The sequence below is a fragment of the Tursiops truncatus genome, chromosome 10, assembly GCF_011762595.2.
Source record: "Tursiops truncatus isolate mTurTru1 chromosome 10, mTurTru1.mat.Y, whole genome shotgun sequence".
Taxonomy (NCBI): domain Eukaryota; kingdom Metazoa; phylum Chordata; class Mammalia; order Artiodactyla; family Delphinidae; genus Tursiops; species Tursiops truncatus.
Window position 1 is genome coordinate 80,494,557 of NC_047043.1, and position 21,910 is coordinate 80,516,466.

General features: G+C 37.7%; 1 protein-coding gene across 2 annotated transcripts in view; it reads left to right on the forward strand.

Annotated features, from left to right (window-relative positions):
* The window catches only part of TAFA1 (TAFA chemokine like family member 1), a 769,514-nt gene that overhangs the window by 51,473 nt on the left and 696,131 nt on the right, over window positions 1-21,910 (forward strand). The gene's annotated exons all lie outside the window — the stretch shown is intronic.

Consider the following 21,910-nt stretch of genomic DNA (forward strand, 5'->3'; position numbering starts at 1 on the left):
AAAATTTCTAGAATCTAGAGGGAATAGAGAAGAAAGTAAAAATCACCTCATCTCCTGAAATTGCATCTTGAACGTTTATGATGAAGATATAACATCCAATATTTAATTAAATTTTGAATGTTCCCTATTTGAACTCTAGAGACCAATAGATTTGGATACATTTCCTGATAATTCCACTAACCAAACTGCTGCTGCTAAATAGATTTTGGATAACTTAGAATGCCTTGTTATTAGAAACAGCTGTGTAAACTCCCCCTAACAGATCGGACTTGAACAGCAAGGTGTCCTTTTGTAGAGACTATCTATGCTTTTTAAAGAAATTGGTATCCTACTGATCCTATGATCTATACTGTTTGTATGTTACAGTTTTTCCCTGAAAAATGTATTGTAAAGGGAAGATTCCAGCTGGTGACATGATTTGTCAATCTGTCTAAGGCCCCACATAAAAACAGTATAACTAGACAGCAAAAACAAAGCCTTCAGAGAATATTTCGCACAAAGCCACGTCACGGGGCCTCTTCACAGACTCCACATGCAGTCCATGGGGAGAAATGTGTTTACACAAGTAATAACATGGTGCGATAAATGCTCTGTTCTGAGCACTATTAGGGTGAGGTTGGGGTGCAGGGGGTTCGTATAAAAGACTTCACAGAGCATCAAAGAATATTTACAAAGAGTGTCATACTGGTTACTTAGGGGTAAGCCTCACACATAGAGTTCTTCCTTCAGTATTGCCCACTTTCTTCTTACTCATTCAGACATTTTTTTCCATGGTACTAGCTGTGCATATCTGATATTCTGAAGTTCTAAGAGTTGCTTTCTACTTTTGCCAGATCAATTACAGATTATTTCAAGAAAATAGGTCTTGTCATTTATATACATCAAGGAGAATAGTAATGACTACTGAGTCTAATTCTTAGAGGTGGATTCATTGTTTGTCCACTCCCCAACTGCAGCTTTATTTTACTTTATTTTTTCCAGCTTTATAGAGGTATAATTGACATATAACATTGTATACATTTAAGGTGAAAAATGTGTTGATTTGATACATTTATATATTGCAAAAATGATTACTACCGTATCTAACACCTCCATCATGTCACATAATAACCATTTTCTTTTCGTGCTGTGAACATTTAAGATCTACTCTGTTAACAACTTTAAGTCTGTAATACAGTATAATTAACTATAATCACTGTACTGTACATTAGATCCCCAGAACTTAGTCTTGTAACTGAAAGTTTGTACCTTTTAGTGGCTATATATATATATTTTTAACATCTTTATTGGATGTGGTTATAATTTTAAACAATCTCTTTCAACCAAGGGCACCATACACAAAAAGTTGCAAGTTTTAGGTGTTAAAATGCAATTGTAGAAGGTTATCAAATCCATTATTTCTATGCTTTGGTCTTTGATATGTTCCAGCTTACGGTAGATAGAGTTTGATGACTAAACAATTACTGAAGCTTGTTTTACTTCTTTATAATACATGTTAGTGGTATATTACAAGTGTTGCATGCTGATTTCAGAAAAATTATAAAATATTTATTAGGAAAGTAATAAAAGATTACCTGTGCTTCCAATCCTGGGCAAAAATCGCCGTTTAATGTTTGGGGTATATATTCCTTCAGGATATTTTTCTATTCAAATATATTGTTTTCTCAGAATGAGATGATTTATATACTGTTTGCAATCAGATTTTCTTTTAACAATTTCAGTAAATAATCCTCCACAGCTTTGTTTTAAATGGCTTAATGTATTTTATTGTATGGACATATCATAATAAATTAACTGATCACTTGTTATGATTAGATATTCTCATTGTCTTCATTTTTTTTTTTACTTTCATGAAAACGATGTAATAAAAACTGCACATTTATTTTGGCTAATTTGTCCAATTGCTTAATTAAAAATAATTCATGGACATGGAATTAAGAAAATTAATTTTAAGAAAGAAAAATATATGCATGTTCATGCTTTCAATCAAATTACCAAATTACTTTTCAAACTGTACCATTTTATATCTTACTAGAAATGTAAGATGATGCCCTGTTATTCACAAGCAATGAATTTTTTTGCAAGCAATGAATTCCTCCCATTGCTATTTTAATTTTCATTTGTTTGATTATTAGTAAGGTTGAACATATTTGTTTTTTATATTTATTGTCTACTAATAGACCAAAGGAAGTGTTAATTAAGAGAGCTTAATTAAATTGGGCCATGAAGCATTTATTGACTGGCCCTCAACCCAGTGATTTAGTATATTAATAGAAGAATTTAAAAATAAACTTTGGTTTATCTGTGTTGGAATAATATGTAACTTTGAAAAAGAATTCAGTAGTCTCCTAAGTATTGAAAAGGAAAAATCTATAAGAAATGTTAAGTGACAAAAAGCATATTGCAGAATAATCCATACAGTGAAATTCCATTAATGTAAAAAACAAGCCATAAGACAGAACTTACATTTTTTACAATTAAAATGTGCTTGTTTATTAATTAAAATTTGAATTTTATTATAAATTTTATTTACTTATTTAAATTAAAAATGTACAAAAGCTTATCTGTGTTGAGACTCTTTCCTGTCTCTGTCTCAGACACTTGATTCCTTTTCCTGAAGGTTATCAAGTTTGTTTTATCTTTTTAATCTTTTCAGAAATATTTTCATACTTTTTTTTTTTTGCGGTACGCGGGCCTCTCACTGTTGTGGCCTCTCCGGTTGCGGAGCACAGGCTCCGGACGCGCAGGCTCAGAGGCCATGGCTCACGGGCCCAGCCACTCTGCGGCATGTGGCATCTTCCCCGACCGGGCACGAACCCGTGTCCCCTGCATCGGCAGGCGGACTCTCAACCACTGCGCCACCAGGGAAGCCCCTTTCATACATTTTTAAAAAATGGATGCATACTTTACACAGCGTTCTGTACCTTGCTTTTTTCCTTTGACAGTATATTTGAGACCTTGCCTTATTTATACATAAAAGTTTCCTGACTTGTCTCTTGTGGCCTCAGAGAATTTTATTATATGGATGAATCATGTATTAGTCTCCGAGTAATGGATATTAAGCTTTTCCCCAATCTTTTGCTAGTACTAAAAATGCTGCATATATATATGTATATAAAATTTCAAAATGAATTTCAAAATGTCTGAAAGCTTTAAAAACAAATAAAGTTGACTACCACCATGGAAAGGGAAAGGAGAAGGGAGTGTGCTAGGGAGGATTTTACTGCTTATAGCATGCACTTTTTTGATTGTCCAAACCTTTTTTGTGTGTGTGTGTGGTACGCGGGCCTCTCACTGTGCTCTCCCGTTGTGGAGCACAGGCTCTGGACGCACAGGCTCAGCGGCCATGGCTCATGGGCCTAGCTGCTCCGTGGCATGTGGGATCCTCCCGGACCGGGGCACGAACCCATTTCCCCTGCATCGGCAGGCGGACTCTCAACCACTGCGCCACCAGGGAAGCCCTGATTGTCCAATCCTTTTTCCTCAAAATTTTACTACTTTGAATTTTAAAATGAATTTAAAAGTCATTAGATTAAAAATAGTGATTTAGATGCAGAATTATGGTTTGGACAGGTAAATACATTTGGGAAGTTGGCACTGGAAGAAATTGTAATGGAAAGTTGGTCATTTCTAAACTAATTCCTTCTCCTCCTGGTGGTGGTGGTTAGGCAGATAAATATCAGCTTGCAGAGAAAAAAAAGAAGAGTTTTTGTCTTTTAGAACCTCAGTTCTAGAAAGAAATAGGCTTAGAACTTGATTTTGTTCTTTTGATTATCAAATTCCTCAGATGGAAACCAGGATGATTGAAGGCTGGTGGGGCAGGTTTTCTGTAGTTGAAGGAATTATACACATGCAGACATTTAAATATCTATGTAACACACTGTCTAGAGGCATATTTGTAAATCTACAGCGATTCACGTAAAAATAAAGATTTAGACTTTTGTCCGCCTGCCGATGCAGGGGACACGGGTTTGTGCCCCAGCCCGGGAAGATCCCACATGCCGCGGAGCGGCTGGGCCCGTGAGCCATGGGCCACTGGGCCTGCGCGTCCGGAGCCTGTGCTCCGCAACGGGAGAGGCCACAACAGTGAGAGGCCCGCGTACCGCAAAAAAAAAAAAAAAAGTAGACTTTTAAAATGATTTATTCTGTTACATGTTGACATCAGACTTTTCACTGGATCTTAATATTTCACACTGTAATGCTTGATCAGATTGAATATTGGACATAAAAAAGTACAAACATTTATGAAAAATGATATAATTTATTTTGTGAAACCAATCCCAAATACATGAAGACATGGGGCTTGAATTAATTCATCAAGAATATCAATAAGCTGATAAATCAGGGGCATTTTCATTTCAATCATAGTCTTTAAGCTATATTCACGGAAAAATTACTTATTAAAGCAGCCATATATGTGATTAATGGGTTGGTAGTGGTACCAATTACTCATTAGAATGCAAGGACTAAAATACCCTACGACTTGAGAAAATATAGTGATTTTCATTAAAAGTGTTGGCTAGGTCCCAAATTCTCAATGGGTTTGTATTCTGAGCTTTAAGAGCATGGTTTTGATCTCAAATGAAAGGGAAATTATCTTAGGAAGGTCTAAAGTTACTCTAACGAAATGAAACCTTTCTTTGGTATATGGTTATTTAAACAAAAGTCCCCACTTTGAGATAAAGAACCAGGTTTCCATCTATCTACATATATTTTAAAAGTTAACAATTTGGAATGTGTAATTTTTTTTAACCTATTGAATGCTTGATCATCTACAGATAAGGTCAAAATTCTCAATTCCCCATGGCTAATTGTGTGGGTGCTATTTTAGCAAGGTGGCCTATGTGGCTGTTTAAACAGTAAAACCAAACTTTAAAATTCATAAATTCAGTTGGACACAGATTAACATCATTAATCATAATTACAAGATAAATAGTGCATGTAAGGATGACTTTCTTAAATATTAAAAATAGTTTCTCCATCATTACCACTAAACACTGCAGCTCAGAGTAGAGGAAAACCTGCTGTTAAGTAAAGATGAATATCCTGAAACAAATCTAAATACAAGATGCAATCTGAAGGACATCAAATTATTTTGTGTTTTGGGTTACACAGTCATGTGAGAATTCTAAGTATCAACTATAACTTCCACATGAATAACACCATTAATTTTCATCAGCTACCAACAAAAACAAAACACCCCACCCCACGAAACACTTTCATTTTAATTAAGAGCCTTGGAGATAAGTGCTGTGAGTCACAGGGGTGTTTGCTTCTGACACTGGATACAGAATAGAGAGCTTGGTGCTTTAAATTTCATTTAAAAAATGTCAGGAAGGATTCTAAATATATTAATATTACAATAGCTTAAAAACAGTGAAACACCGAGTTAACATTTTGAAATGGGAGAGAATTTTATTTTGTATGGATCTAGTGAAATTTTTGCCTGTGTGGAAAAAGTGAGAGTTCAGAAATTCTACAACTTCCCTGTTCTCGGGTTGGTAGGGAAGGGCAGCAAAATCCCCAACACTGATAAAGAATTAGGAAAGAACAGAATGATGTGAAGAAAATATGGACATTAGTTTGGACTTTTTGCTAGCCATAAAGTATCCAGTGTATACTCTTAAGTAAGATGATCTAGCTTTAACAGTTGAATGTATAGCAAGCCACAGTACCTTTTCTTGAAGAGGTTAATTATAATTTTACTTCCTTTTTCTTTCAAGAAGAATTTGATTAAAATAATTTGTCATTCTACAGTCACAGTAGGTCAACATTTCATGGGTAATAAGAAACTGAAATAATCACGCTTATACTTGAAATTGTCTACTCTTGACATCTCAGAAGACCCACAGAAAAATCTGTTGGGCATGCAAAGCTCTTACTAAACCTACTGAAGTAAGAGAGATGACCACCTTTGTAAAGTCTTAGAGCTGTCTGAAAACATGAAATTAGGGGAGGACGTTTATAAGCATTTTAGGATATGGGCTGGGTGATTTTAAGGTCAGTCTTGCCAAGTACGAAACTCTTTGTGATTGGGCGGAGTCTATGACCTAATAGCTCTGGCCTAGTGGGCACAGTGAGGTGAGGGTCTTGAAGACACCTTGATGAGCAAGATTTTAGTCTTGCTGAGTAAGCTATCTTAGTTTACACTCTTACCTTCCAGGAGCAGGTGTTTCCTGGTGCAAGCCTCTAAGTAATATTTGTTTGTTCTAGGTGTTGTTTAATGTAGGGGAAGCATGCCCCACCTCAGTATTATTTAATATGGGGAGAAGGAATTGTGTTGTGTGATAGGCAGCCTCTAAAATGGCCCCAATGATTCCTGCCTGTGAGTGTTCATGCCTTTATATAATCCTCTCCCTTTGAGTCTGGGCTGGTCTTAATGGCTTCTATGAATAGAACAGGAAAAAACATGATGGGTTTGTCACCTCAGATTAGATTATAAAACACTGTGACTTCCATATTGCTTTTCCCTCTTTTGCTCCTTCTTGCAGCCCTTGCTCTGGGGAAAATAAGCTGCTGTACTATGAGTAACCTCATGGAGAGGCCCATGTGGCAAGGAACTTGTGTGTCCAGCCAACAGACATCAAGACCATGAGGCCTGCCAACAGGCCTCTTGTCAGTGAGCTTGGTCTCAGATCCTCCCCCAGGTAAGGTGTGAAAAGACTATAGACCCAGCTGGTGCAGCCTGGTGAGACCCTGAGACAGATGCACCCTGCTGACCTGTGCCGTGATTCATGACCTTTAGACACTATGAGATAATAAATACTTGTTATTTTAATTTACTGTGTTTTGGGATAATTTCTTATGCAGCAATAGATAGCTATTACATGTTGGTTTCACTTTTCAGGATGCACGTGTATACCTTCTACTGAAATGTCTACTTATTTCAGAATAAGTGGATTTATTGGCTGAACTATACTGGTTACATTTACTAACTCTGTAGAGTGATATTGAGACTTGAGAACAAAGCATCGTGTTATGTTCATTATGAACATTTCTTCCTTCTGCTCTATAGAAAGTGGCCATATTTTAAGTAGATAGTAAGTACTCTATGAAGGCACAGCTAAAGGGACTGATGTGGGGTTAATGCTTCCTTCATGAGCACACTGGATTAGTGCAGCTTTGTCTCTTTGTCACTTGGTGGGCCTGAAGGTTGCTTGAGAAGAGCAGATGTGTGCCTGAGACCTGCTTCAGAAGCAGGATTTCCCAGCCTTAGCCTTGAAGAAGCATTGCCAGAGGTTGGTTGGTAGTGAGTCCTGACCCTCCCACTGTCACCCTCCTCACCATCCACATACCAGCTGCATGAAGGAAACAGTTTCCTTCTCTCACACCAGCCCAGTCAAATCCAGTTCTTGGGAGGCAGACATCTTTTCAGGACTTTATCATTGTCTAAATGTAAAGGAAAAAGTGTCAAGAGTGATATTCTGAAAAATGTTAAAAGGGACACATGGTCACTAAATTGGACAAAGAAAACCAGAGCATAAACCCAGTACGAAATGGCTTCTAGGGTAATTTGTGAAGGGACAATTGCAAACACTGTTCTGGAAATTTTCAAGATATCACATTTCTCCAAGCCACTGTTAACAAGCTGATGAATTCAACTGCCCCTGCGGGGGATGAGAGACAGGCAAGGACAATCAGAACGCATTTGTGTTCTGTGTGTCTCCCAGTTGACTTTGGTATCAAATTTGGATTCAGACAGAGCGGTAGCAAAATTCCATTTCTTTCAAATATGCAGCTTATTTTGGGCCATACACATTGACTTTGTTTGCTTTTGGATTCGTGGAATTTATTAGCTCTTTCCATCTTTATTTTTCTTTTCTCTGTCTACCAACTTTTGTGCCCAGCAATTACCCATGTCTTCCCAGTTTTGCAATGTCTGTGAAGACGTTGAACAAGAAAAAAGAAACTAATGGCCCAGGTGACATCTGTTGACCTTACTAGCTGTGTGGCCTTGCTTTTTCTACTTTCAGTGCCTCATTTTTCTTATCCGAAGTCTCTTCTGCCGGCATGATGAGCTTAACTGATACACGATTCACGCTGACAGTCTTTACAAGCCATTGCTGAGGTTTTTATTTACGAAAGTCAATGGTTCATATGTTGGGGACCCTGTTCATATTTTCTAATTTGTTATACTCCTTTCTCAGGAGGGGGTCTCACATCTATTGAGGTCTGCTGTTGCTAAGTCTGCTATGAAGTTGACTTCCAACTGTAAAGCTTCAGGGCCCCCAGATGTCTATATTTCTATATTGCTCTGGAGCTGAGGCATCCAAGGCCACCGTCTGAATCATTACATCAGAGAGGAAAGGTGTTGAGCCTTCATTAGCCTAAACCCTAGTGTAGATGAGTCTCCTGGGTAATCCAGAAATTCGAAGCAGTTTCTCAGGGGCCAGATTCAGGATGAGGGCATTCAATGAAGCAGGGTGTACTTAAGAGTTTGAGGGTAGAATAGGCAAAGCTTTGTGGGTGAAGGTTGGTAATGGGATGTGCCTGGACAGCCAGAGTTTTAATCTAAAGTCTAGTTAATAGTAAAGTGGTTCCCAAATGGCCAGCACATTAGAATGCACGTGTGATCTTTTAAAACATACTGAAGCTGGCTTCTACTCCAGACGTTCTAATTTCACTATGTGGAGTGTTACCTGGCATGAAGATTTTTTAAAAGTTCACCATCAATTCTAATGTACAGCAAAGGTTGAGAACCACTGGAGTAATGGTTAAAGGCTTGAGCTTTAAATTCAGACAGATCTTAGTTCAAATTCCAGCTTTACCACTAGGCTATATGACTTTGGTCTAGTTTTTCGACATCTCTGCACTTGGGTGTTCTTTCCTTTTCTTCCCTTTTTTTTCTCCCTTTTTTCCTTCCTCCCTCCCTTCCTTCCTTCCTTCCTTCCTTCCTTCCTTTTTCTTTAAATTGGAGATAATATAATATCTGGTGCATGTGATTACTATTAACATTAAATATATGCTTAGCACAGTGCCCAGCACATAGTAAGTGCTCAGAAGACAGTAGCTAGTGTACTACTGCTAGAGTTTCAGTGTTAGGAGGAGGCTTGATGGTGGTTAAAGCGAGGTGTACTTAAGACAGTACGGTGTGGAGAGAAATGTGGCTTTCCTTCTACTCTGACTTCTCCCTGTGGCTGCTTCCAGGAATCAGGCAGGGGGAGTACTTGAGAAAACTGCTGTCTGTTATTCCCCAGGGGTTCCGCCTTACAGGGTCTCATCAGTCAACCCATTTGACTTATTACCATTATGTGTAATTATGAGGTTTGTGTCAAAGGAACAGGTTTGTCATGGTTGTTCTAATTATGGGGAAATCAGATAATATATATATTACACATGTATTTTTATGTCAGGTCATTTAGAAAATAGGCTTTGCTTCTAATAATTTAACAAAAGAAGAGAGAGGTGGTCTAAGACTTAATTAAACCATTTTAAGTGAATGTTGGACTGACAACTTATGGATCCAGATATTTCAAATCTGTGCTGAGAATATACTCAGGACTGTCAAGATTTAATTTGTAGAAAGATGTGTATATTTTAGATCCACATTGTCCTTTATTTCATTTTTAACTAGAGCTAAGCATACATTTTGTAGACACTCCTATCGTTGTTAGCAGATGGCTGCGTTTATACTAATGAACAGTGTCTTTTTTAAATTAATCTTTTCATTTTGAGATAATTATGATTATCTCAAAAAGTAGATTCACATGCAGTTTTAAGAAATTTAATGTACTCTTTCCCCAGTTTCCCCCAATGGTAAAATATTGCAAAGCTATAGTACCATATCACACCAGGATTGTTTTTAATTTAATTTTTATTTTATATTGAGGTATAGTTGATTTACAATGTTGTGTTAGTTTCAGGTGTACAGCAAGTGATTCAGTTATACATATACATATATTCATTCTTTTTCAGTTTCTTTTCCCATATAGGTTATTACAGAATACTAGTAGAGTTCCCTGTGCTGTACAGTAGGTCCTTGGTGATTATCTATTTTATATATAGTAGTGTGTATATGTTAATCCCAAACTCTTCATTTATCCTTTCCCCCACCTTTCCCCTTTGGTAACCATAAGTTTGTTTTCAAAGTCTGTGAGTCTGTTTCTGTTTTGTAAATAGGTTAATTTGAATCATCTTTTTAGATTCCACACATAAGTGATATCATATGATATTTGTCTTTCTCTGTCTGACTTACTTCACTTAGTATGATAATTTCTAGGTCCATCCATGTTGCTGCAAATGGCATTATTTCATTCTTTTTATGGCTGAGTAATATTCCATTGTCTATATGTACCCCATCTTCTTTATCCGTTCCTCTGTTGAAGGGCATTTAGATTGCTTCCATGTTTTGGCTTTGTAAATAGTGCTGCAATGAACATTGTGGTGCATGTATCTTTTCAAATTATGGTTTTCTCTGGGTAGTTGCCCAGGAGTGGGATTGCTGGATCATATGGTAGCTCTATTTTTAGTTTTTTAAGGAACCTTCATACTGTTCTTCATAGTGACAACCAGGATATTTTTATTGATACAGTCAAAACCAAAATATTTCCATGACCACAGTTTCTTCATGTTGCCCTTTTCTAACCACACCAACCCTACTCCTCCTTAATGCCTGGCAAACACTAGTTGTTCCTTTTGGGGTTGACTTTTTTCCCTCATCATAGTTTGGTATCCAGGTAATACAGTAAGTCCCCTACATACAAATGAGTTCCGTTCCAAGAGTACATTCGTAGGTCCAATTTGATTGTAAGTCCAACAAAATTAGCCTAGGTACCCAACTAACATAATCGGCTATATAGTACTGTACTGTCTTAGGTTTATAATAATTTTCACACAAATAATACATAAAAAACAAACACAAAAAATAAAAAAAAAGGGGCTTCCCTGGTAGCGCAGTGGTTGAGAATCTGCCTGCTAATGCAGGGGACATGGGTTCGAGCCCTGGTCTGGGAGGATCCCACATACCGCGGAGCAACTAGGTCCGTGAGCCACAATTACTGAGCCTGCGCATCTGGAGCCTGTGCTCTGCAACAAGAGAGGCCGTGACAGTGAGAGACCTGTGCACTGCGATGAAGAGTGGCCCCCGCTTGCCACAACTAGAGAAAGCCCTCGCACAAAAACAAAGACCCAACACAGCAAAAATAAATTAATTAATTAATAAACTCCTACCCCCAATATCAAAAAAAAAAAAAAAGAAATTTTAGTCTTACAGTACGGTAATCTTACAGACATGTGAACTAACTTATGTGATTGGACATGTGGAGGCACATTCATATCTTTGAAAGTTTGCAACTTGAAGGTTCGTATGTAGGGGACTTACTGTACTAGCTTCATAAAATGAGTTGGGGAATGTTCCTTCTCTTCTGTTTTCTGGAAGAGACTGTATAGAATCAGTGTGAATTCTTCCTTAAACATTTGATAGACTTCTCCAGTGAAATGATCTGAACCTGGAGATTTCTTTTTGGAAGTTTTAAAATTACAATTCAATTTCCTTAATAGCTATAAGGCTATTCAGATGATCTATTTCATATTGGGTGAGTCGTGGTAGATTGTGCTTTTTTGAGGAAATGGTCCATTTCATATATATAGTCAAGTTTGTGTGTGGGGAGTTGTTCATAGCATTCCTCTATGTTTTGATGTCTGTAAGTTCTGTAGTGATATCCCATTTCATTCCTGATATTGGTCATTTGTACCATCTCTCTTTTTTCTTTGTCAGTTTTATCAAATATGTGATTTGCAGATATCTTCTTTCATTCTGTGGGTGGTCTTTACACTTTCATGATAGTGTCCTTTGAAGCCAACAATTTTTAGTTTTGGTGAATTTCAACTTTTTATTTCTCTGATTGCTTGTGCTTTAGGTGGTATATCTAGGAAACCATTGCATAATCTAAAGTCGTGAAGATTTACACCTATAGTTTCTTCTAAGACTTTTATAGTTTTAGCTCTTACATTTACATATTGATCCATTTGAGTAATTCTTTGTCTGAGCCACAGGGTCCAATTTCATTTTTTGCATGTAAATATCTTTGTTTTGATTAATGTCTCCATGATGCATCTTTTTCCATACTTTTACTTTCAATCTGCCTTTATTGTTATACTTAAAGTAAGTTTCTTATAGATAGCATAATTTCTATCCCTTAATTTGTGCATTTAGACCATTTACATTTAATGAAATTATTGATATATTGGGACCTAAGCCTGTCATTTTATTTTTTCTTTTCTGTTTGTTGTCTTTGTTTTTTTGGTTTTGTTTTGTTTCTTGGTTTTCTTTTTGTCTGCCTTCCTGTAGGTTATTGGAACATTTTCTAGAATTCAATTTTGGCTTATCTATATTTTTTTTTGAGTGTATTTATTTGTATAGTTTTTTAGTGGTTGCTCTAAAAACAAAAAATGGTTTCATAGACACAACTTATCACAGTCTACTGATGTTGTCATTTTGCCAGTTTGAGTGAAGTATGAAAAATTTGCCTTCATTTATGCCCCTTTACCTTTCCTCATGTATAATATAATAGTCTTAAATACTTTCTGTTCATACATTTAAAACCACATCAGTGTTATAATTTTTGCTTTAACCATCAAATGTAAATTAAAAAACTGAAGAGAAGGAAAATCTATTGTATTTATCCATACTTTTTCTTACCATGTTCTTTCTTCCTTTCTGATATTCCTAAGTTCCTGTTTTTATCACTTCCCTTCTGTTTAGAGAACTTCCTTTAACTATTCTTTTAGAGTAGGACTGCTGGAGACAAATTCTATTAGTTTTCTTCCATGTGAGAAATGTCTTAATTTCTCCTTTACTTATGGAGGATTTTTTTCTCTGTGTATGAGGCTCTGGCCTGGCATTTCTTTTTTTTTCAGCACTTGAAAAATGTTGTGGGAATTCCTTCTGGCTTCCATTGGTGTTGATGAGAAATCCATTATCATCCAAATAATTTTCCCTTTAGGTGTCATTTCTGTCTTGCTTCTTTTAAGATTTTATTTTGTCTTTTCAGAAGTTTGACTATGATGTTTCTTGGTGCTACGGACTGAAGTGTCTCCCCCAAATTCCAAAGGTGACAGGGCCTTTAAGGAGGTAATTAAGGTCAAATGAGATTATAGGGTGGGGCCTAATCTGATAGAACTGGTATCCCTATAAGAAGAGAAAGAGACACGAGATCTCTCCCTCCCTCTCTCTCTCTCTTTCTCTCCCCATGCATGCAGAGAGGAAAGGCCACATGAGGACACAGTAAGAAGATCGCTGTCTGCAAGCCAGGAAGGGAGGCTTCACTGGAAAAGCACCTTGCCAGCACTTTGATATTAGATTTCTAGCATCCAAAACTGTGAGAAAATTAATTTTTGTTGTTCAAGCCACTCAGTGTGTGGTATTCTGTTTTAGTAGCCTCAGTAGACTAATACACTTGCTGTGAATTAAAATAATTTTTTTTTATCCTGCTTGGGATTTGCTCGAGATCTTGAATCTGTAGGTTTATGTCTTTTGCCAAATTAGGAAGTTTTCAGCCATTATTTCTTCAAATACTTTTTCGATACTCCTGTCTTTCTCCTATCCTTCTGGGATTCCAATGGTATTATTCAATGGTAAATATTTCTGTAGTCCCACAGGTTCCTGAGGCTCTGTTCATTTATTTTTTTAAATTAGTTTCTTTCCATTAAGACTGAGTAGTTTATATTGCTTTATCTTTCAGTTCAGTTACCTTTCATGTATCCTGTCCATTCTGATTTTCATCGCATCCATTGAGGTTTTCTATTTTGGTTATTGTATTTTTCAGGTTTAAATTTTCCATTTTGCTTTTCTTTATATCTTCTCTTTCTTTGGAAAGACTTTCTATTTCTGTGCTGAAACTTTATATTTTTTCATTTCAGTGTGCTCTTACTTGCTTTTTATGGTGGCTACTTTAAAACTTCTGTCCTATGATTCTAACATCTATGTTGGTATAGTGTTGGCATCCACTGATTTTTTTAATTCAATTTGGGATCTTCCTGGTTCTTGGTTTGATGAGTAATTTTTGCTTGAAACCTGGACATTTGGGGTTTTATGTTATGATATTTTGAATCTTACTTAAGTTTTCTGTCTTAGCTGGCTTCTCCAACACTACTGAGCAAAATGGGGGAGTTCCAGCTCCCCACTAATCTTTGACTGTAGGTTTAAAAGTCTTGACTATCTTCTCTGTCTTCTGATGCCACCCCAGCAGAGTATTTGGGGTGTTTTGTTCAACCTGGCAGGCATGACATCTAGGCTCTCCCATCAGCCTTTGCTGATGACAATTTATTTATTTATTTATTTATTTACTTACTTACTTATTTATTTAGTAACTGGAGTAAAGCAGTTATTTTCTAAAAGTTTTCTGTCTTGTTAGGCTGCCCTTTTGCTGGCCTTTGGCTGAAGCAAGCAGAATTTTGTTGGGACTTCTTTTTCTCTGTGCTTGTTAGAATTTCTGGATTGCTAGTTTCTTCTGGCTGGAATACAGGAAGCCAAAACACAAACTCAAAAACCCCCAAACGATACAAACCCAGGGCACTTACCACTGTGTTGTTCCTGGGTTCCCAAGGCCCGCAGCTCATTTGTCTTCTTCCCTCTACCTTTCCGAGTCTCCGTATGTTTCTGTCATATGTAAAGCCCAGGGTTTTTAGTTGTAGTTAGCAGGAGGAATAGGAAATAGTATGTCTACTCTATCTTCCCTGACATGGAAGTCCCTTGAACTCTGTCATTTAATTGCTAATGCTTTTTAAATTATTACAATGTGCATCTTGGCTTCTCTAGATTAGACAAAAACAAACACAGATTTTCTCTTCGTGTGTTTGTTACCTGAGTCAAGAGAACACTCAAGAACAGGTGTCAAGCAGGTTTTGGTAATAAAGTTAGCATCACATTATCTCAAAAGGAAATGTTGACAAATACATTGTATATACAATTCAGGGCTGACCTTTTACTACTGCATTTAAATTTGTGCATGTTATGTTTTTTGGTTTTTTTGTTTTTTAAATCTTGAGTAGCTTGTTAACATACTACCAACAACCCATTCCACTTGGAATTAAAACCTTTCTGTGGACATTAATGTTGTAGAAAGAGCAGAAATCAGCACTATAAAGTTGGTTTATGTTATAACCAAATGTCAACTAATTATTCCAGTAAGTTAAAAAACCTTGTTCATTTTAATCAGGGTTATATTCATTTTCGTCTTCTGTCATAAAGTATCTCTCCTCCCCTTCCACCTCCCTGTTACGAAAAGTTGTGTTCTTTCATCTGGGTTTTACTATAGGAGTATCATAAATGACCAGATATATTAAACATAGACTTCTTGGGTGCATTCATGAAAGTGAACCTTACAGCCTTCAGTCTATGGACCACTCCTTATGAATCTGCAGTGCCTTGTGCCTGGGGCTGATGGTCTGTTCTGTGGGCTCCCACAAAGAATCATTTGACTCACTGCCTCCTCCGAAGCACTGTCGTCCCCTTCACTGGGACTGTGTCCAGGGCATGCCCAGTTTTCCCATCTTTCACTGCTCTCCCCTCAGTTCACTACAGGTCAGGAAATCTCTTTCTTACTGGTACCCATACCTTTGTTTTGTTTTGTTTTGTTTAACAGCTTTATTGAGATAGAATTTACATACCATAAAATTCACCTCTTTTAAAGCAAACTTTTTAAAAAAATTAAAGTATAGTTGATTTACAGTGTTGGGTTAGTTTCAGGTGTACAGCAAAGTGACTCAGATATATAGATATAGATATAGATATATAGATATATCTTGTTGTTTATATAGGGTAGTGTGTATCTGTTAATCCCAAACTCCTAATTTATCCCTCCTTTTCCCCTTTGGTAACAATAGTTTTGTTTTCTATGTCTGTGAGTCAATTTATGTTTGGTAAATAAATTCATTTGCATTATTTTTTTGACTCCACATATAAGTGATATCATATGATGTTTGTCTTTCTCTGTATGACTTACTTTACTTAGTATGATAATCTCTAGGTCCATCCATGTTGCTGCAAATGGCATTATTTCATTCTTTTTTATGGCTGTGTAATATTCCAGTGTGTGTGTCTGTGTGTCTGTATGTGTGTGTGTGTGTGTGTGTGTGTGTCTCCATTCATCTGTTGATGGACATTTAGGTTGCATCCATGTCATGACTATTGTAAATAGTGCTGCTATGAACATTGGGGTGTATGTATCATTTTGAATTAGAGTTTTTGTCTTTTCCAGATATATGCTCAATAGTGGGATTACCCATGCCTTTGTTTTAAGTCTGGTTCATGATTCTTTTCCCTTACAACTTCATTTACTTTCAGAAATCTCAGAATCACGGTCTCTTCTTATACAAATATGAGAACAAAGACCTGGGGAGATTAAAGTGGTTTTGTGAAGATATGTATATTGACAGTAGAAAGAGAGGAAAAGAACTTCAGTTCTCTAATCAAAGAAAATTCTTTGTTATATTTCTTTGATTTTCCTTTTCTCTGTTTGTTACATTTCTATATCTCCCTGGGGACAGAGGAGGAAGGACTAAAACATCACTAACAATGGGTGGTCAATGGTAGGAAGAGACCCAAATCAAGAAATATGAACAACCGGTGACCTCTAATTCGAATCCCCTTGTAAATCTCTGGAATCCAACCCATCGGTATCAGAATCCGGACACAGGTTGTGTGGGTCTTCCTTGGTATTCTCACAGAAGCAGTCTAAAACATATACTATAAGTTGACATTTGTTGTAAAATAAATCAACTCTTTTGGTTGAAAGTGACAGAAAGCCAACTAAAAATGCCTGAAACATAAAGGAAAAATCATTGGCTCATGTATTTAAGGAACAAGCTTGAGGCACAGGTGTTTAAAATTTGTAATCAAGAATTTAGCTTTCTACGTTCCTTGGCTCTACCTTCCTGTATTGGCTTAATTTCCAAGTAGGCTCAGCGGTTGCTTATTGTTGTTGTTGCTGTTTTATAAGCAGCACCAGGCTTGCATCTTACAAGCTTAGAAACTGTAGGGCAATGAAGGTCTTTTTCCCAGGAGTCCTGGTAAAAGTCATGCACCTTGGTTCTGACTGTAACTGTTAAGGTCATGTGCTCATCTCTGGACCAATCAGTAAGTTGAAGGCTGAAATGCCCTGATTAGCCAACCCAGAACTAAATTCCCTGCACATTTCTTAACCTCAGAGATGGAGTCAGTAAACTTCATGAAGGATTAAAGTGGAAGTAGGATTAGGATTTTTTCCCCCTGAGGGAATATTGAAAGGCTATCACCGATGAAGGGGGAAGGGTGCCAGGAAGATAGATCAACATGAATCTGTTACCCATGGAGGAGGTGGTAATGCAGTACAGAATGAGGTCAGGGGAGAGTTACTCCTATGAATACCAAGGCTATCCTTGCTGCTATTGCTGGGTTAAGTATCTCTTCTGAGTTGGGGATGGGATTATACAGGTTCGGATTTTTCACAAAATTTGTTTCAGAATTTTTCTAAAAGTCTTCACCTATCTCATCCCTTTTATTTAAAACTGTCTTTTTCAAAACATAGACCTTCAAGATATATTTAAAAATGGAAACTTATTATTTAATTTTACTTTTTCTGCTTTATTTGACCATGAACACTAAGGCAGTGTGAACCCATTTGTGAATATATCTTATTCTAGCAAAATTATAGGCTAAATAAGCTTGGGGGCTAAGCTGGAAAAGTAACCACCTTTTATAAATACTTTTTAAATGGAAAAATGAATTTCATGTTCCACATAACTGATTTACAAATGGACCATTGGAATACACTCCATTCGCAAGCACATACTGCTAAAAAATCTAGCAGATGCATCAATGAACTTTACACGGCATCATTCTGATAAACTTAGTCTTCCTCCTCTACTCAATAACTAGGTATCTATGTGGAGCAAAGTCAGGGAAGATACGTTCAGACATACAAGAGTTGGGTCAATCATGTTTATATGTATAGATGACTTAGAGAGGACCATGCCAAACAGAATTCACTGTCCTTCCTGGTGAGTATAGGGGGAGATTAAGAAAGAGTTCATATGTTCAGTGAATTTGTCAGGAAATCTTGTTTGCATAAGATAAAAAGATCTTAATGACTCTTAAGATAGGCAGAATCTTCGAGCTGATGTTTTTGGAGAAGTCCTTTAAAAGAGTATAATTCTCAAGAGAGAATTTCCCAGGGATATGGACATGCAATGTTGTCCTGGTCACCCTTGTCTGCTACCTTTGATTTCCTGACTTGTAAGACTAATGGCAGTTATGTTAAAACACAGTTCAGTCTTCTGAGGATTTCATCCATTCATCCATCCATTCATTCACTGAGTATACACAAGTTCAGGACTCTGAAACGTGGGGCCAGCCGGGCCATTGGTCCCCAAGCCTCAAGGTTACAGAAACCATGAATTGTGACATCTGCTCAAGCACCAATGTGCATGGGGGTAACATGAGGCCTCATCACAGATGTTGCGTCCACCTGAAATCTGGGAGGTGCAAGAATAACTAAAGAATTATACTGAACGTATGTTCTCAACTGAATCTAAAAGCTGCTTGATTCCAAGACAATCTCTCAGAAAGCATTCAAGATGTTGTGCTGGGAAAATAGAGAAACAAATAAGGAAAGATCTCAGGAATTTACATTCTAAGGGAGGAGATTGATGTGTAAAAGTTCAGTATAATACAAGGCAGAGAGAAACTGTTGCTATGCTGGCAATACAAGTTTTTGGCCAAGCAAGGACTCAGGAGAGTTGCAGCCCCACATTCTTGACCTTGTCTATAAGCTTTTGTCTGACAGCCTTTGGCTCCTACCACCCCTGCCTTCACCTCTGTGGTAAATATCTTATTCTTGGTAGTTCCAGATAAGAAGAATCCCCTGGCCCAGAGATTCACGAACTTTCTTGGTTCATAGTACCTCTGTGCCAAAAGAAATGCCTAACAGTTTTGTTTGTTAAGTAGCTAGGTCCCAAAACTTTAAAATGTATGATGTATTTATGTCCTAACAACTTAGTAGCCATTTGAAAAAATACATATATGTTGAATGAAAAAAAAATGTTTCTTTCATTCTTACATAATCACAGTTATTTACTGATGGATGTGTGTGCCTGGAGGGCACTGCACAACTTCTCAAATCTTGCCTTCAGATTGGACACTGACACCCTTATTTCCGGTTCCACAACAATTTTTGCAGGGCACTAGCTTTTTATCACAGCAACTTCTGAAAACCCAGCTTTGTGAAGCTAGGGTGTCCTCAGAGGAGCTGGAGCTAATGTTTTAATTAATTAATTAATTAATTTTTGGCTGCGTTGGGTGTTCGTTGATGTGCGCAGGCTTTCTCTAGTTGCGTCGAGTGGGGGCTACTCTTCATTGCGGTGCGGGGGCTTCTCATTGCTGTGGCCTCTCTTTGTTGTGGAGCATGGGCTCTAGGCACGTGGGCTTCAGTAGTTGTGGTGTGTAGGCTCAGTAGTTGTGGCTCACAGGCTCTAGAGCGCAGGCTCAGTAGTTGTGGTGCACAGGCTCAGTTGCTCCATGGCCTGTGGGATCTTCCCGGACCAGGTCTCGAACCCATGTCCCCTGCATTGGCAGGCAGATTCCTAACCACTGCACCACAAGGGAAGTCCCTGGAGCTAATTTTGAAGCTGTGAATTACTGTAAGCTAGTAATTCATGCAGTGTGAACAGATGGGGAGTATTGCTGTGTTACTCTTACAAATTTAAAATACCCTGTAGCACTCTTATGTTTGTGGTAGTGCCCCATGCACAGTCTTGGAACCAGGACCTTAGCTGTCTTTTCTCTGTTCACTCTGGTACAAGAGCCTTCCTCCTAGTGTTATCCATGGCCTCAATCCCCAAATCCTGTCAGGTTTAGACAGGGAATGCAGGGCTTTGCTAGGTCAAAATGTGGACTCAGAGAGTTGCCAGTAAACTGAATCAACATCAGTTATGTTGCATTGAACTACACCCATAGAGATGAACTATTTAATCTGGAGAGGATAACAGGATACCCCTATTACTTAAGTCTAGAAGCAACATAGCTTGATATATTTTTATTTTTCATAATTCAGAAGCAATTGTGAGTCTTGAGGTCCTCACCATGATCATTTACTAACGTGGTTCTAGTGAGTTCAATGGGCCCGGTTTATAGATTTATGTCACCAGAATGCCAGTTTTATATTCACTGTACTGAATGTTTTATTTCTCTAATTCAAGTGTGAAATTGGTCTGGAGCTTCAGATGACTTTGGAATGCCTATGTTTTCTGGAAGCAATGAGGAGAAAGAGACATAAATTTGTAAGAATAAGAAATCCTGCTGAAAATGGGACCTAATAGACTTGCCAAGTTCTCTTTCAGGACAGGACGTGTGTAAAGGGATTAATGTTTCTGAAATATAAAATAAATCTGTTTTTTATTTAAGTAAATTATGTTGCCCTGTGATTCCCCATCAATGAAATTCAGAGCATTCATTGGCTTAAGGGAAGGACAGGTATCACACAGGACAAAGAAGTCATTGCTGGGCTCTGAGCCTCAACGAGAATATTCTGGACTCCCTGCAGCAATGGTTCTCCAACTTTAGTGAGCATCAGAATCACCGGGAGGGTTGCTAACAGACAGATTACCGGGTCTTACTCCAGAAACCCATCCAGAGTTTCTGATTCAGGGGGTCTGGGGTGGGACTCAAGAATTTGTATTTCTGATAAGTTCCCAGGTAATACTAATGCTGCTGGTTTTGAGAACCACTCCCCTAGAGGACAATAGTACAATAGTTCCTGAAAGTCAAGTGTACTGAGAGGGAAAGGAGATTTATAAATTTCAGAATTTCCATTTCCATATCAAAAGCAAAGCCTGGAGTTCTAAAACTGGTACTTTACCATAAATAGATCTTAGTAGTCATCACCAGACAAGATTCAAAGTCCCTTCTGCTGCTGGAAAGAGGTGACAAAGGGGTGGGAAAGGAGACAAAGTGACAATAGAGAGACCCTCTCCCTAACACCACCTTAGAGTCTAATTTAAATGGCAAGAAGCAACAACCCTTAGTTAATGTCAGGGAATCAAATATTATCCAAAGCCCATTTTCTTGCCTTGAAAGGTGTCAGTCCTCCCATGAAAACTTTTCTGCTAGGGTGTTTCAGTACTCCCCCCATTGCTATTAGATTTTTTCCTATGCATAAAAAATTATTCTTAGGGCTTCCCTGGTGGCACAGTGGTTGGGAGTCCGCCTGCCGATGCAGGGGACGCGGGTTCATGCCCCGGTCCGGGAGGATCCCACATGCCACAGAGCGGCTGGGCCCGTGGGCCATGGCCGCTGAGCCTGCGCGTCTGGAGCCTGTGCTCCACAGCGGAAGAGGCCACAACAGTGAGAGGCCCGCATACTGCAAAAAAAAAAAAAAAAAAAAAAATACTGTTAAATCAGAATCCAAGGTACAACTTCATGAAAGTTTCATATACTTGAGCACCGAATTCACTGATGACTTGAAATAAGACATTACTCTGCTGCCCAGTGAATCAGTGTTTTACAAAGCATCAAATATCTCCCTTTTTTTTTGTGAACAGAAGATTCATTCAGGACTTTTAATTGTTAAGAATCTTCCCTTTGTTTCACACTGAGGACAAAAGCTATATTCTTTTTGCAATGGGTACAACCCTGCAATGGTATTCGTTTCCTACTTGGATATGACAGATACCCTCTCAGGAACTAAACTCATTTCTGCACAATGTACTTGAGACTTGGAGAAGTAAACCACAAATTATCTCCTCTAAATAGCACTCCCCAGCTCAGAACGTGAGGCAGATAACCTCAATGTGAACTTTGCCTTTGGATATTTATCTACAGCCTCCAAGTAATATGGATTTATTCTGGTAATATACAGACCATTTTGCAGATAATGTTGAAAGCAAACATTTTATTACAGATTTCTTGTAAATTACACAAGGCTGTGTTTTAATA